Raw genomic sequence first — 18,203 nt, 5'->3', positions numbered from 1 at the left:
TTTATTTGATTTACTTTTACAATAATGAATTTAACCCTGTCCCCAATGGGAATTTTATTAAGCTCTTTGACTTTATTTCCCATCTTGACTCCCAGCAAGAATCATCCAAAATTACTGGCATCCTTTTGGGGGTGACTTTAATGCGAAATTAACAGATTTAGCACGTAGCCCAGGGTCTTACAATCCTAGCTCCACCTGCTGCAGGGGCGTAGAATTGGCTATGTTTCGGAGTACGCATAACTTCACCAATGCCATGGACATCGTGGGTGCAACACACGCAAACAATGATCCTGTGCCAACATTTAGAGGAAGGGGGCGTTTTTCCACTATAGATTTTGTCTTTTTATCTCCCCTTCTCGCAGACCGTTTATTGGAAGCAGAAGTTCTCGCCACGAGTCAAGGGAACCATAACCTAATTAAAATAGGGTTGAGATTAGCCCCCCGGCCTATGTTCTTCTCTGAATGTAGGGCCAGTAATTTAACACCATCTACCGACAATTTGAGATTGATATAGAGGGGCATTGACAATAATGAACTGTTTCAGACAGTGGCAAAGGATAATATGCACCTCATAAATTCATGCCTATCAGCCCAAGACCCATTACCTGAAGCTGTCCATGATTTTAATAAACTTTGCCTAGCTATCAAAACCCTATTTTCAAACCCAATTTCCCTTGTGAATCACGTTCCCAGATGGTTCGATCATGAGTGCTCTGAGGCAAATAAACAATTAACCAGAGCCCTATCATCTAACCCAAGGTGTAATCTTGAAGTGAAATCGGCCAGGCTGAGGTATAAACCCCCTCACCTCTCCCACTCCACTGCTTCAGGCCCCCACTATTTGCTCAGGACATTGCTTGTTTGGTGATCGCAATCACTTGTTATCTTCATAATTTCCTCTGTCGCTTTTTATCTCTCTTCCTCATGGTTCTCTCGCTCTTTCGTTTCCTCCCTATTCACTTCTCCTTTCTCTCGTCTCCTTCTCGCGGCCTCTCTTGTCTTTCGCTTGCTGTCCTTCTTTGCTCTATCCATTTGATTCTTTCCCTCCTCTTGTTTTGTCTCTACCGCCACTATTTCCATCTATTTCTCCTTCCTCTCCTCCCCCGCCTGTTATTTTCATTATTGTTATGAGCTCCGTGAAGTCGCACCTATGAACGAGCGATTTTAAACACTCCTCATCTCCAGTGAAACCCAAGGGCGTGCAACGGTATGCTTACTCGCCCCTCTCGTTCAGTTGTGTCATCGTTTTTCACTATAAACACCCCTAATAAACCTTTATTTATTTATTTTCTCTTTCTTTACTTTGTGCCACGTTTCTTTTCACTTTAGAGGCGCTGTAAAGGCGTGTGCCGCGATTATAGCAAAATAACATAAATAGTTGTATTTTCTATTTCTTTACTTTTGAGTAAAGTTAAAAAGACCAGAACACAGACATCGAAATTAAGGAGTTCGCATAAAATGTCATTCTTCTCTGTTCATGCCACAACAGGACGCTAGGAAAGCACTTTGTGGTTAGTAAAGATGACTTAGCAGGAAAAACACAGAAACTAACTGTTGTAATGAGTTTGTTACATTTTTTATTTGTGTTTTTTCAAGACGTAGACTCATCGAAAAATTCCCGCTCTCTTCCCTCTATCTTCCTTACCCCACCCCCTTTCTTCATCTCTGTTCCAAGCTTCCTGCGTCGTGCGGCCAATGCTCGTTTTACTTCATTTGGGTCCTAATCCTGCATTCTCTGCACCACATCAGAACATTTTTTGCCTCTTTTTAAGGCTTCAACAGGCCGATCCAAAGTTAATTGCGAGCTGGTTTCTGTGCAGACAATTTGATTTCAGAAGACACCGCACTCCTGTGCCATTCTAAGGCATGGACTCGGCAGGCAGGAGAGTTACAAAGCACAGCACCCCTGGGAGCTAGGGTCAATATGCATGTGAGAGCACCGAGGAGCAGCGAGGAAGGGGTCTTAATTGCTTCAATCAAATGAAATGGGGATGCCATTGCTCCCCTCCCTCCTCCCAGGCCTTAGGCTAAAGAGAACTTCCTCAACTCTGACAGTTAGGAGACCCCGTAACCATTTTTCCTCTCTCAAATGCTGCCCTGTGTCGGAAGTTAACAAATCACATCATTATTTGAACCTTTTACAGGTCCGGTTAGAAATGATTTCACTGTCAAATTATAGAAAGGTTCAATGTTGTGCCCTGGCAAAAACCACTCCTAAGTGCATTCGTCTCTTAAGAACAATTTATAAGCTTTCGGGACAATTGCAGTTTCCCTAGGCTGGGGTGAATTACGGTTTATGTGTCTGATGATCAGGCTGTTGCTTTGTACTTTAAAACCATAGTTATGATTTTTTTCTAAACTGCAGTCATTTGTAATTGCTATAAATAATAGGCTTAGTGCTACCTAACTTACTGGTACTCACTTTATCAACCTTGAAAGCGCGGAAGGCTGAGTTGGCCTCGGCAAGATTCAGACTTGAGAACTGCATGTCACCACAGATTCCGTCATCTTTTAACTCAAGACATTTTGTCCTCTACGAACTCGGGTAGCACACATATAGAATGTTTAAAATTACGTGTAAGCAAAATTTGTGTAATTTGTTTTTGCGCAATTAAGTGAAATTGCAGCAAATGATTGCAAAAATAAGAGTAATTATGCAAATTTATAATTGTATACCAAGTTGTAGCACAAAATGCGTACTTGAGTACATTTTTACATTTTAGGATAAAGTGCAAAAAACACCCGAGCAACAGCTGATCGCATTCTGTTGATCCTTGGCTACCACAATAAACATTTACCACGAAGGGCGCATTTGCAGCAAATTTTTACCATGAATGATGCGTAATTAAGCACAGTGTAATTTCAGGCATAATGTGAAATTCACAAAATTGCCTGAATTACACCTCTGTGATTTTAAATTTCACGGAATCCTACTTAAAGTCAGTAAGTTCAGCAGCTTTTTAGGTCGAGCAGCGTCTGCTCGAGACCTATTGTTGCCCGTATTTGGGAATGTAGACACGAGAGGGGCACGAGCGCAGATTTCATCTCGTGGGCTCGCACGGCGCCGTGCCCATCCCGTGCCTCATAATCCCGCATGCGCACATACACAGCCACACGTATATATACACACTACACGCACACACACTGCATACACACACGCACCCCCCCCGTCGCCGCTGCACTTACACACACACTAGCGCACCTACACACACACACAGACCCCCCCCACACACACACCTGCGCACCTACACGCACGCACACATAGAGACCCCCTCCCCCGCCATCGCACACATACACAAGCTCACCCCCCTCCCCCCTACAACTAAGCCCCACTTACCGCCATTCGGGACTTCTGTAGCATGGGAGCCCCGCTCTCAGGCACTCCGTGGGCGCGTGCGCGCGACTTCCGAAGACGGAAGTCCCGCCCAAAGGAACTGGCTCTTCTGTACAGCACTGGCTCTTCGGATACGGGAATTTCACATCGAAAATATATTCATATCAGGAAAGAAATGTCTCGGCAGAACTCAGAAACGGTGAATAATGTGCTCGGAGAGAAAGAAGGTTGACGGAGGACTGCCAAGGTGCTGTAGATGTATTCATGCAATGAAAGTCGTGAGTTTTGTGAATGTGATCTGTGACATTTCACTTAAAAGTGATTTGCCGGGAACTAACTCTCAGTAACAGTTTACAAAACGATGACTGTCTTTCTGTTTTGAAGATGTGTTTACGTGGCTGGGGAGCATGTTAAATTTAGAATTAAGAAGCAGCATAAACAAATTGAGTGCACAACTGGAATTATGGCTGTGAATGAGGCTGCCTTAACCTACGTAGGCTTCGGAAACGGGAGCGCCTGCGAGCAAGGAAGCCTGCTCTTCTCCAGTCGCCCTCTTCTTTTCTGTGAACAAAACTCACGGGCACAGAGTCCATGGACTCAGTTTTCCCCAGAAGACATTTTGCCCCGGTCGTGCAAATGTTGTGACCCACGGTCTGTATTCTGTAGCCACGTAGGTCTCAGTTTTTAATTCCGGACATCCTTGGTGTCTTGTTGACCATGCCCCCTGAGTGAAAACACGAATGCTGTCGCGCCTCCTCCAGTTCAGAACATATTCCGTTTCCCGCCCCTCCATTTCATATTACACATGGTGCCCAGCCAGGTCTTCCCACTGCCCTTTTAAAGCGCAGACGCGCCCTGTCACCTTTCCTACAATTCAGTCCACGCCTGTTGGTCTGCCCCACCAATTCAAAACGTGAGCTGCCCTGTGGCTTCTTTGTAAAACGGACCTGGGGCATTTCTCCACTAGTTGAAAACATACTCGTCTGGTGCCCCCCCCCCTTAAGACCCAGTTCACACCGTACTGGTGGACTGCCCCCGCTGGGGTTAGGAAGAGGGTCGATAGAGTGGGGTCGGGGTCTGTAAAATGTTATCTATGTATGTTTTTATTGTTTTTAAGACTTTTTTCTAAATATAAATAAACCCATCCCATGTGTGTATTGCCTCCTCTGTTGATTGCCATCAACACTCAGCACCACAACAGCATCACTCAGCACCACAACAGCACTGTCCTTGCTTGCTACCAACAAGCATTGCCATAGCCAATATGACTCTCATTAGGAAAGTGTAAGCTATTGACTTTAAGAATAACAATGCTATTAAATTATATATTTTCAAAGCCAACACATATTTAAAAAAATGTCATTTACAATACCAATAGCTCACACTTTTCTAATGCAAGACCTATTGCATTGCAAATGCTTGTTTTAAATAGTGTGTCTGATATGATCGTGATAGTGGACACTGATTCTCCAGGGACCCTGGTTTAAACTTCTCAAACAGGATCGCCACCTTTTTCTTCCGTCCCTCCAGATAAGGATTGAGTACAAGCGATAACATGTTAACAGACAGTACTAATCTTTTTCTAAAATCAGCTTCATCTCGACTGTAGCCTGAATCAAAATTATCCTGTGTATCTGCCAACATGGCTTTCTGTAAGTTTTGACACACACATGCAAACTTGCCAATTCTTCTGCACTTACGCAGGCATTACCAACTGCCGGACAATTATTGGAACTGGCAACGTGAGATTTAGATCCTCATTGGAAACATGTTAAATTTTTGTCCTATTTTTTAAACTCTACCTTAGTATTTGAAGAAGGTTTGGTTTTATGAGATTGTATTCACACTTTCTGCTAAATACACTTTGGATTTACTAAACTCCTTGGATGCTAGAACAGATCTCTCTATGCCTCTAGCTATTTCCAATGTTTCACACCACCGCGTCCAACACCACCACGTCCAACACCACCACATCCAACACCACCTGGTCCAACACCACCACATCCAACACCACCACATCCAACACCACCACGTCCACAATCGCCACCTCCAACACCACAACATCCACCACATCATCCACCACCACTACATCCACCACCACCATGTCCACCACCACCACCACACCCACCTCCACCATACCCACCTCCACCACGTCCACCATCACCACCCTCATGTCCACTACCACCACATCCACCACCACCACATCCACCACCACCACATCCACCACCACCACCACTACGTCCACCACCACTACGTCCACCACCACTACGTCCACCACCACCACGTCCACCACCACCACGTCCACCACCACCACGTCCACCACCACCATGTCCACCACACCCACCTCTTCCACCACCACGTCCCCCACCACCACGTTTTCCACCACCACTTCCACCACCACTACCACTACCACATCCACCACCACTACTACCACCACCACGTCCACCACCACCATGTCCATCACATCCACTACCATGTCCACCACCACCAGGTCCACCACATCCACCACCACCACCCGAGCCACCACCACATCCACCACAAGGCCACTTCCACTTCCGCCACCACCACCACATCCACGTCCACCACCAAGTCCACCACCACCCCGTCCACCACCACGACCACCACGTCCACCACCACCCCGTCCACCACCACCACGTCCACCACCACGACCACCACGTCCACCACCACCACATCCACCACCACACCCACCACCACACCCATCACCACCTCCACCTCCACCACCACGTCCACCACATCCACCACCACCCCGTCCTCCACCACCACCCCGTCCTCCACCACCACCACCACCTCCACCACCACGTCCACCACATCCACCACCACCCCGTCCTCCACCACCACCCCGTCCTCCACCACCACCACGTCCACCACGTCCACCACCCGCTCCACCACCACCACGTCCATGTCCACCACCACATCCACCACCACATCCACCACCACACCCATCAACACCTCCACCACAACCACCTCCACATCCACTACCACTACGTCCACCACCACCACCATGTCCACCACCACCACATCCTCCACCACCACCACGTCCACCACCACGTCCACCACCACGTCCACCACCACGTCCACCACCACCACCCCGTCCACCACCACCCCGTCCACCACCACCCCGTCCACCACCACCCCGTCCACCCCCACCACGTCCACCCCCACCACGTCCACCACCACGTCCACCACGAGGCTACCTCACTCTATCTATCTATCACCCTCATTATCTATCTGTTGCCCTCAATCTATCTGTCGCCCTCAATCTATCTGTCGCCCTCAATCTATCTGTCGCCCTCAATCTATCTGTCGCCCTCACTCTATCTGTCGCCCTCACTCTATCTGTCGCCCTCAATCTATCTGTCGCCCTCAATCTATCTGTCGCCCTCACTCTATCTGTCGCCCTCACTCTATCTGTCGCCCTCACTCTATCTGTCGCCCTCAATCTATCTGTCGCCCTCAATCTATCTGTCGCCCTCAATCTATCTGTCGCCCTCAATCTATCTGTCGCCCTCAATCTATCTGTCGCCCTCAATCTATCTGTCGCCCTCAATCTATCTGTCGCCCTCACTCTATCTATCTATCGCCCTCACTCTATCTATCTATCGCCCTCACTCTATCTATCTATCGCCCTCACTCTATTGCCCTCACTTCTATCTATCTATCTATCTATCTATCTATCTATCTATCTATCTATCTATCTACCCTCACTGTGTCTATCTATCGGCCCTCACTCGGTCTATCTATCGGCCCTCAATCGGCCCTCACTCTGTCTATCTATCGGCCCTCACTCTGTCTATCTATCGGCCCTCACTCTGTCTATCTATCGGCCCTCACTCTGTCTGTCGCCCTCACTCTGTCTGTCGCCCTCACTCTGTCTATCTATCTATCCATCTATCGCCCTCCCTCTGTCTATCGCCCTCCCTCTGTCTATCGCCCTCCCTCTATCGCCCTTCCTCTGTCTATCGCCCTCCCTCTGTCTATCGCCCTCCCTCTATCGCCCTTCCTCTATCTATCTATCGCATCACCACGGCATCACTCAGCACCACCACAGCATCACTAAGGGGCACCACGACATCACTATGCGTTACCACAGCATCACTGAACGCCACCACTCGTCGCCACCACATCACTCAGTGCCACCACAGCATCAATCTGTGCAACCATTCAACAACTGGTTCAAATATGTTCTCTCAATGTTTCAAGCTTTATTACAAATGTCACAAAAAGATGTTAATATTTCACTTCTGTTCTTGGATTTTTGTCACAATAAAATACACTGAACATAATCTTCGCAAAAGTAATTTTTTCCTTAGGAGAGCAGGCAGTTGATTCTGTTAGCGCTTCATATCTTCATGTTATGTATTATGTTTCCATTATTTAGTTAAATATTCTTTTCTCCTTTTACAATCTTCTTAAAATTCTAGGTGATTTAAAGACCAATTACATTTTAAATCAAGCATTGGCAACGCCAATCGGTCTAGCCCTGGAAACTGGTGTGATTTTTTTTTTTTTATAATCTTTTATTTTTATTGCAAGCATACATAACTTAAAAAGAACAACAAACAAGCATTTGCTATGCAATAGGTCTCGCATTTACCCAAGTTTAAGCTATTGGCATTGTAAATGACAATGCCTTTTATTTAGGTTTTAGAAACGAAAACATAAATAAAAGGCTTTGTTATTTGCAATGTCTCGCATTTGCGAGAGTTTAGCCTATTGGCATTGTAATTGACAATGCCTTTTTTTAACCTTTTTAAAAACCAAAACATAAATAAAAGGCAGTGCCATTTACAATGCCAATGGCTCAAACTCTAATAACTGCGAGACCTATTGCATTGCAAATGCTTGTTTTTTGTCCCGATCTTTAAAAAAGGGGATGGTTCCCAACTAAGTTGTTATAGACCTATTTCCTATCTCCCTAATTGACAATACCTTAAAAATCTTGGGTAACGTCCTATATAACATGATACTAGAGTGGTCTGAGGAAAATTGTATTTTAGATCCCCGTCAACTGGGTTTTCGAAGTAAGGTTGGCACCAACGAACAATGCCTAAATCTTAATCTAATTATGGGCAAATACACCATTGTGCAGGCCTCACCAATCTATCTTGCCTTTATGGATTTGACCTCTGCTTTTGACCTTGTCAACAGGTCAAAGCTGTGGTCTATACTTTTGGCCTATGGATTGGATGAGTCCTTGGTGCACTTTTTGGCGCACCTTCATAAAGATCTTAAAGCCCGGGTCAGGATAGGCTGCGGGGGCGAGGTCACTGAAGCCATTCAGGTAGGTAGGGGGTCAGACAGGGCTGTGTTCTGCCCCCCTCCTTTTTATCATCTACATTAATGGACTGAATAAAACACTTAAATTATTGACCCAAGACGTTCCAAAAATGAATGAAAAAACACTCCCCGCACTACTGTATGCGGATGATGTAGTCCTTATGGGCAGCACTACGAATTTCTTACATACTCTAGTGCAGGACTTTAACTATATATACAGCCTGGACTTGTGTACTAATTTTAAAAAGTCTTTTATAATGTCTTGTGGCCCTAGGAAACGTCAACTCTGCTTTAGATCTGTGGGTAATCAGAAGTTGACGAGCACCAGCACCTTTTATTACCTTGGAGTGGTCTTTGCTGCGAACGGCTCCTGGACTGAGCATATGGCTCACTCCAGGAACAAGTTCTCAAAGGCCACCAACTCGATTCTCGGTCTTCCACGTCCAAAAAAACCTGGTGCCATTTCAGCTATTCTAAAAAATGTTAAATCTCAATGTGTGCCAACAGCCACTTATGCGCGTAAGTTTGGGGTATGGCTAAGACTTCCTGCATTCAACAGGAAGAGAATAGATTCTGCAGGAAGCTACTAGGCATCCCAATCTCCACACCTCAATACACTTGCCATAGGGAACTTAACATAAATGTTATTGAAGATTTTATTAGGGCCCGCCCTGCCACTTTTGGTTATCCGTTTCAAAAAACCCGGCCGCATCCCTTACGAGAGAGATCATCAGTGATTGTATAGAATGTGTAAAAGGGAAGGACATACCATGGCTGCCAGGGGTGTAGCAGGGCCTACACAGTGTTAACAATGGAAGCATTTTTACAAATCCTAGCACAGCAGTGACCATGAATGTAAAGGAGCTTAGTAGTGAACGCTATTCGCTATACAGAGCGGAACGTTTTGCAAAGGTATCTAAATAAATTCCTTGTCCATAGATATATGGCTATCGAACACCCTGGGGTGTACGTTGGCTAACTTCCTCTCTCTGTCTATGAGCCATTGGGAGAGGAGCCTTTTGTTCCGCCTAAGGGCAGGCACTATTAAATTTGCATTATGTTTTCCCCTTGGTCACCACTCTGGCCTTGATCACTTACCCTGCTCGTGCTATGGTCAGAGTTGCCAATCTATATTGCACTTTTTTTGTAGTAAATACTATTTAAACTGCATTAAGTGGCTTTTAACCCCATATTTTGAAAGGTTCACACCCATCAGTTTGGAAAATACTTTTTTTAGTTTACTTATCTTGGATGATGAGGAGCTGGTTTTTCGCAAAGGTACTTTCTTGAGAATTGATGTTCGAGCACGTCAGATGATGTCTAATCTTTGAGCTTTTCCACTATTTATTTATGAATTTTTGCATGATTTTAAAAGATTATTGTAAATCGTATGTTGCTAATGGATTTTATTATGACTCTCATCTGTATATCTTTAATTTGTTTGTTGCTGTGCTTTTATGGATACAACGTTATCCGAACAAAGTGCCTTTGAACCTTGTATGTCCCCATTATATTTTCAAGGACAGAAGAAATGCAACTTGAATGATTGGCACCAGAAGTTCTAAAAATATGAGTGGCCAGCTATATTCTTCTCCTACCATAGGTGGTGGAAATGTAATAATTATGTAACATGTCCACTACCAAAATGTTGATATGATATTATTTCTTTACACCATAATTCCTTTGCAGACTAGTCCTGCCCTTTTAACTCCTTGCATGCCCATGACCGCTTCCGGCAGTCATGCGTTACAGTGGGCGTGTGCGCACGACGGACTGTAGCCGTCCGAATCCCGCTCGCCGTTTATTTCTCCCGCACCGCCGGGGAAATAAAACCGCATCCAAAGAGTTAAGCTTCCTTCCAGAAACGTTGTTGTTTCCAAACTTAAGAAATGTGTGGGACCTACAAAAACGTTTAATGCCCTCATACTGGAAACATGATTCAGCAACTCAAATCCTGAGTAGCACACTCCTTCGTTTGTTAAATGCTGAATACTAAATAGTTAGAGCTAATGCAAATGATTAATCTAAATTAACCATGTCTAGTAACAGTCATCATTTTTTTATTTTTTAACCCCAGGAATGTCATTTGTGAGAGTGAATCGCTCTTTTGCTTGCCGTGGAGGAGCTAAAAGGACAAAGCTTAAGAAGAGAAAAGCTGTACCAAAGCAGGACTGGGACGTGAGTTAACGAGATCTGGGCCATGTACTTTTTAACAGAATTTGGGTTGAGGTCTGGTATCTTCTTCCTTCGAATACTTGCTCTAAATAGAAGGCCTTGCCTTGGTCCTTGTTGTAGTGCTCCTTCCATGTACATTTGTAAACTAAGAGAGCACGGCCACTTGCCCCATGTTCTTAGCATCCCATAAGATACACACTCATTGGTCAACAATTTCATTAATTGACTTCAGGAAATAAACATTAATTATACTCTGACTTCTACTTTTGAACACAAGACAGAGGACAGCTGCTCTAGTCTCTGACTGTCCCGTATCCATTTGTTAGAATTCATGTCACTATATGATATTATTTACAAATTAATTGCCAGGTCCTTCATTGTCAACGGATCAGGCATATAATGTGTGAAAGGAGTGGTGGAACCTTGCTAGCAATGGGACAGAATAGATACAGGATATTCACACCCGCTTCAGTAACCACTCTGTCCTTACCTGGCAGGGCTGCATAGAAGAAAGAGATCTGCCAAAAGTGCTGGTTACCAGAGGACCCAAACAAAGTCCACCCTGCACGTTTCAGATAGTCACCTACATTGGAAAAACTGATGACGAAAGGTTCTGATAATGCGGGTCATCTTGGATTTGGCAATCATTTTAAAGAAGGACTGATGCCCCTTTCCCTGTTCTCACTGAGCCATAAGTACCAGGGTGGATAACCTCTGCTGCATTAAGCTTAAGAAATTGGATTGAGAACATATAAGATAACCCATCAAAACAATCGCGGGACCTGTAGAGCTGCTCAGAACTTACAGCATGACACATACAAATGTGTGGCTGTCGCTTTTTCATGCATGCTAAGCTAACAGCACCCTGATGGTTATCATGCACTGTATGGAAACAATTCCAATAAAGGCTCATAACAAAGAAAATATCCTTACAACAACATACCCACATGGTGAATCAAGTTACCTATGTGAACAAGTTCCCCTCATGGTTAGTAAGCGCAGACACGTGTCATAATTCAATACAATGTCAAAGTTCAGTTACAGAGTAAAGAGTTCCCCAAAAATTAATTTGAGGTGGATTGTGATGCTAAAATCACTATAGTGCACCTGGCACAACACACTTCTGCTTACTGAAAATCATAAACTCTTTTTTTCCAAAATGCCAGTCGAAATTAAAAAGATTTGAAAATTGGGAAATAAATGTTAATACCTTCATCAACTTAAATGTTTTCTATTTCATTTTTACATCAATGCAAAACAATTGTTTCTGATGATGGTATTCGTTTAATATGAAGAATTAAGTATTCACCACGGTTTCTTTAAACTCAAGATAATTCCGTATCCTCTTGAGAACAAATCGTCAATTTATTGTTCCATTCCTCCTATAGCTCCTGAGAAAATGTCCATTTTATTTATTTAACTCTGCTGGTGTCTTTGGTGCAGAGTGCACCTTTACTTTGAACCTGCATTGTAGACTGCCCTCATTGCTGAACACATAGAGAAGGTGCCGATCTTCGACATCTATACCATTGACGTTGACCAGAAGCCTCAGGGATGGCTGGAGTGATCAGAATAAAGGAGGCCATAATGTTAGTTCTTCTCCTTGGATCTCTCTGTCCGAAAGTCCTTTGAAGAAGAGGACACAGTCGCAGTGGAAGAGGACCTTCCCTGTCCATCCTGCCATGCAGTTTCCTTTCTTGCTCTACTGTGAGGTCATAGGTTCCCTGAGGGAAATACCTTTCCTGACTTTCAGGGCCCATTTTGTTATAGTTTACAACATTTACACTCATCTAAATATGAAGGAGTTAAATGAACAACACCCGAGCCATATGGCACCATGGCTGCATTCTTCCAGCTACTGGAAGAACACTTCACAAAAAGTGAAGCCATTGTTGACAAAATTCTCCTCCAGAATATCAAAGAATAAGCTTGAAATGTCGAATAAAGTTGAAAATTTTAATTTCTTTGGTAAAACTTCACGAAGTAGGGTATCAAAACCTTGAAGTGTTCAGTGATGTTCTCCGCATGAGCATTGGGAAACTCAAATTTCAGTACAGTGCATGCTGGGACATATAAGCTATTGCCCCTTAACAAAACAGTGCATATTTTTACCTTCTCTTTGCTTCCTGCCTATCAGGCTACCCTTTAACCTCTATTCAACTTTAGCCTTTTGACCCTAGGGTTTCTCTTTGTAACAGTGTGGTAAACTGGACCTGCAATGCTGCCTTATGTTAAGATCTGAGAATTAAAAAGAAAATCAGCCAGCATATAGTATAGACTATAGAGGTTATAACTATATTGGAAAAATGTACGTCCAAGTATATAGATTTGAAGTGTTCCTGCATCCCAGCATGCAGGCAGAAATACTCTACATTCAGGACATTCAGGACTTCGGTGAAGGTTCCTACAATGCAGAGCTAAGATTGCAAGTAAGATCTTGAACTGGGCAAATATGTGTGAAATCAACTGAACACTAACTTGTTGGACAAGCAATTACCATGAACAGTTTATCAGTGTCCTTGTACATATTCAACAGTGTACAACTGCAGGATGCTCGTAGTCAAAAAAGATTGATGGTATAATCAAATGGAATTTTTCTTCAAATGCTCCAAATCCTAGTCTGGCTTCACTTTTTCACAGAAGATCATGAAGTATTAAGGCTAAATAAATCAAGCAATTTACTTCAGGGAGTGGAAATAAACAGCGCCAAGAGACTTTTTGGCTAAACGTTCACCTCCCAAATAAGAGGGCAGAGATGACCTCTTATGATCGCATTGCCACAAATGCTTTATATCCTACAAATTTACCTGTAGCCAGTAACTCCAACGTACTTTAAACACTTTAGTCCCCACCAAGGGTAGCATTTGTTAAATGTGTTCACACAACTTTTTGGGGGAAGGGAGGTCGTCAGCATGGGGGACATTCAATTAAATTACTGGGCCACCCAGATGCTCCTATTAATGACTGGCTCATCAGTGAGAGAGATGATCCACCATTTGATTGGATCGATGCGTCTAGAGGAGCAGTGGCTGCTGACTCCGATGTATAGAATGAAACCCACAAGGTGGTTGACAGCAGTTACAAAGGTTCCAATTGAGTGTTAGGAAAGAGCCTTTAATGGATAGTATGAGGGAAGAAGTTAATGAGGGAAACACCATTGTAGGTTGGTATGTTTATCCTGCCAGTGACAAAACTAGAGAGGTTCAGAGCTGTGGATAATATGGGTATATTGAAGTAAGGTGATGTAGGACTGTCTACTCCCACAAATTCCTATGCTAACCTCACGGCGGAGTGTGCTTTACACAAGCTACTATTGTGACGCCCCCACCTTTCTCTCTACCCCACCCCCATTAAGACATGCCCTGGTGTCATGCTGAAACCTATTCTCATAGAATCCAACTTCGTGGTTGAAAAGGGGAAGGTTGTGTCCAGAGTCTATGGATTACTAGTGGCCAATATACCTGAGAGACGGGTGGACCTCCGATTCGGGGGACATTGACAATATTGAATGAAGGCTAAGATGGCTGCCAGGGTGTTGGCGATCCTGGCAAAAATACATCTAATAAAAATGAAATACTTTCACCAAGTATATTACTCTCTGGATATACTCCGTAGGGTGGAAAAAGCTACTACTCTCCTCTGTAGCTGATGTGTGGCTGTCTATCACTTATGATCTGGGATTGCCCCAGGTTACATACATACTGGGCCCATATTAACAGTACACTACAAACCGTGATAGGTTTCTCAGTGGTTCGAAACCCTAAAAGTTCCATAATGGGTGTACAAACAGATTGTGACAGATACCCGGAGATAAAATGCTAGTGACAGCGGGCTTACTGGTGCCCAAAAGGAATATCGTTCATTCCTGGTGAGCAAATACTGTGGCATCACTTGATGAATAGTTTTGGGAGATAGGCTGAGGTGTACAGAAATCTTGGATGCCTGAGGAAGTATGGCAAGATATAAGGGAAGTGGTGAGAAACTTTCAGATTGTTTGCTTACCTTAGTATCTATGTCAAAAGTGTGTTGTGTACTGGCTGATCATATGTTGTGCGAATTAAGCAATGTAAAAATGGTCATTGCGTTTATGACTTCTGTAAAGCAGTGATCTGTCTGTGTTGCAGATATTATTTTCTTATTTTGTTCATGAATTCAAATAAATATTACTGTTGAAAAACTGTTTGGAAAAAGTTTTAAAGTCCTTATGTCTGAAAGGGACTTTACCACTTTTTGACATGAACAAACCTCCCTGATTGGGCCGCGGCACACTTTGAAGCTGCCGCTGTGGAACTGGCGTCCAGATAATTAAAGCTGGTTGGTCCTGTTGATGCTTTGGAGATTTCTTGCTGACTATTTAAGGTCCAACGCAGATTGGGACTTAGAGTTTTTTCAGAGTTGGTGGGACTGAGCAGGGCAATGATGCAATCCAGTTCAACTCTGTGAGACAGCTATTCATATACTTTTCCCCCCAGGTCTCCAGGAATTCTGAAGGAAATGTTTTCAGAGGTTTCCAAACTTTGTTCTGGTGCCTCACCAACCCACAACCTCAGGAGAGGGCACTTAGAAACTCGCAGGGCGAGAAAATCACAGCAGCTGGCAATTTGTTGCAGATTCCTATGGCCCTGGACCATTTGGAATTTTGCGAATCAGGAAAAGCTAGAGCTTTTTCCTTCCATCACCCTAGCAGAGTTTGAAACTCTGATCCACAGGATAAAATCTAGATATCCTGCAGATCATATCCCAGCTAAAACCATCCCATTTTTGGATAAACAGCTGCCCCCCTGTGGTGCAGTCTTATTAATCTCTCTCTCTCTCTCAGGAGGTTATGTCCCACGGGAATGGAAGGTTGCCCAGGTTAGACCCATCCGCAAAAAAATAAAAATTTTCGGGGACTGACCTCTCTAACCTCCGTCCCATCTCCCTTCTTCCATTCTTGAGCAAGATAATGGAGAAACATGTGAATACCCATCTGTCCAACTATGTCGAACTGACTGGATGTTTAGATCATTCCCAGTCCGGTTTTAGGCCCAAATACAGCACCGAATCTGCATTACTTACAGTAATGGACAACATCGGAATGACCCTAGATAAGGGCCATTCTATGATTCTGGTGCTGTTAGATGGACCTATCCGTGGCGTTCGACACAGTTTCCCATAGTGTTTTGCTCAGAAGATTGGAGGAAGTTCGGTTCAGAGACTCCGCCCTATCTTGGATGGAAAGTTTCTTGTCGGATCGCTCTCAGATTGTTAATCTGGGCCTGTGTCAGTCTGCTCCGGTGGATATGACCAAGGGAGTACCTCAGGGCTCATTCATGTTTGAGCCCAACTCTTTTTAACATCTATATTACTCCCTTGGCCAACCTTATGAGGACCTATGGGTTTATCCCCATATCCTATGCAGACGATACTCTGCTCCTCTTTCCATTCAATAAATTTTCATCCGCAGTACAACTGGCAGTCTCTAATGGGATGAGGGCCATATCTCACTGAATGCGGAATAATTTCCTCCAGTGCAATGTAGGAAAAACTGAGATCATGCTTTTTGGAGAGGCGCCCCTCCTATGGACTCCGGATTGGTGGCGAACAGATTTGGGCCCCCTTCCCTTTCCCAAGCTTACAGTTAAAAATCTGGGGATCCGCCTTGACCGGGATCTCAGTCTGAAAGAACAAGTGACCCAAACAGCGGGTTTCTGCTTCCTTGTAATCCGCATGCTACGTCGAGTCTTCCCCTTACTCCCCGACTCTGCCCGTAAAACCTTAGTCCAGGCGATGGTCTTAAGTCGGCTGGACTACTGCAATGGTATGCTGATCTTGGCAAATGATGCCTTGCTTAGCAGGCTACAGGTGGTGCAGAACACGGCAGCTCGGTTGGTCCTTAATGTTCCACCTCAGACCCTTTCACTTCCCCTTCTTGTGAAATTGCATTGGCACCCTATCCGTCAACGGATTATGTTCAAAACATGCTGTATCATCCAAAAGGCTCTGGTTAATTTGGGCCCTTCCTACCTCGCCGAAAATTCCTGCCTTATGTTCCCCCCCAGATCCCTAAGTTGAGGTGCTAAACACCTTTTGGTGGTACCGCAAGTAAAAAGGGCCAGATTAGGAGGTAGAGCTCTCTCATATCGCGGACCACACCTTTGGAATGAGCTTCCGCTCCCACCAAGACAGTGCTCTGAACATCTGCAGTTCAGGAAAATGCTTAAGGGCTTTCTTTTCTGTCGCTGCTGATCCTGTCGGAATATGCTGCCATCCCCTCACAGTCCTGCTGAAGCGCAAATATACTCCTTAGGGGGTAGATTCTAGTGCTATACAAACAATTACAATGACATTTAAAGAAAGGCCAACAGCAAGGTCCAGTCCAGGTCCAGTTGGCACTTGTCAGCTGGGTACTTCAGGGGAATACATCTTGCAACGTCTTGTGTCCCTGTAGCTACGGAGGAGGTCTGCCAGTGGACCAATTTAATCTACTTCTTTGTCCTGGGTAAGGGAGGGAGCAGGTCAAGTTCCTGGGGATGCATCATTTATGCCTGGCACCAGCTCTTTGGTCAGGTGACTTCTGGGAACCCACTAACCAATTGAGGTAGGAGTACCCAAGGGGCAATCCTACCCACTTTTGCAGTAGTATGTTTGCTCTACAAACCCACTGTGCCCTCACTTTAAAAATTCAAGGGGATATCCTTATCCAGAGCCTATGAGCCTATCTAGAAATGTGGTCAGGGTAATGAGCAGTACACTCCTCTCTGGACATTCAAAACTGGTTTTGTGTGTAGCGTTCCCTCACTAGGGGTAGTGGCTGCCTGATTCTCCTGTATTGAATCTTTCATAGATTCACATGCTTGTATTTTCCCTGTCGTCATGGTGGGAGTCTCCCGGTAAAAAGAATAACCATAGCAGTAGAAGAAAAAACTGCCTGGAAACCATAGAGGAGCCTAACATTAGGCCACCTGTCCTCCTCATTATGTGGTCCAAACCACAGCCAATCAGCTGCCAGCACCAAGATACACCATCCCCAGCAGAGCCACCATACCTCACATTTCGAAACGCCTTCGTGTGAGAAGGAGTCTCCCTGAGCTGAGCTCAGTGTATTCTCTACTGAACTTTTGACCTTCTACATTTGTAAGTGAGGTACTGATTTTCACTCTTATTTACTTGCAAATGTCTGAAGGCTCTAAAAAGAGACTGTTCAGATCTTGCAGATCCTGTGGCAAAGCCAGATTATTTTCTGAAGACCCACATAAGGAATTGCTGTACTGCTTGTATCTCAAGCATGTTCCTAAGGACTGCAAACATTGTCGTACCTTCTCTGCTAAGACACTTAAGGACCGAGAAGCACGCCTATTACTATGGCTTCAAAAGAAGAAAGCTACAGACTGAGTCTGATGGTGATGCCAAAGGA

General features: G+C 44.5%; 1 long non-coding RNA gene across 1 annotated transcript in view; it reads left to right on the top strand.

The window, feature by feature from the left end:
* Positions 1-18,203, top strand: part of LOC147668348 (uncharacterized) — a 94,257-nt gene that overhangs the window by 55,536 nt on the left and 20,518 nt on the right. The window contains exon 2 of the long non-coding RNA XR_015304124.1: positions 10,710-10,810. This is a non-coding gene — a long non-coding RNA (uncharacterized LOC147668348). The remainder of the gene's footprint in view (positions 1-10,709; positions 10,811-18,203) is intronic.

The sequence above is a fragment of the Lissotriton vulgaris genome, unplaced genomic scaffold (assembly GCF_964263255.1).
Source record: "Lissotriton vulgaris unplaced genomic scaffold, aLisVul1.2 SCAFFOLD_4810, whole genome shotgun sequence".
Classification (NCBI taxonomy): domain Eukaryota; kingdom Metazoa; phylum Chordata; class Amphibia; order Caudata; family Salamandridae; genus Lissotriton; species Lissotriton vulgaris.
Note: the sequence above shows the minus strand (reverse complement) of the source record. Positions and strands in the feature narration are given on the sequence as shown.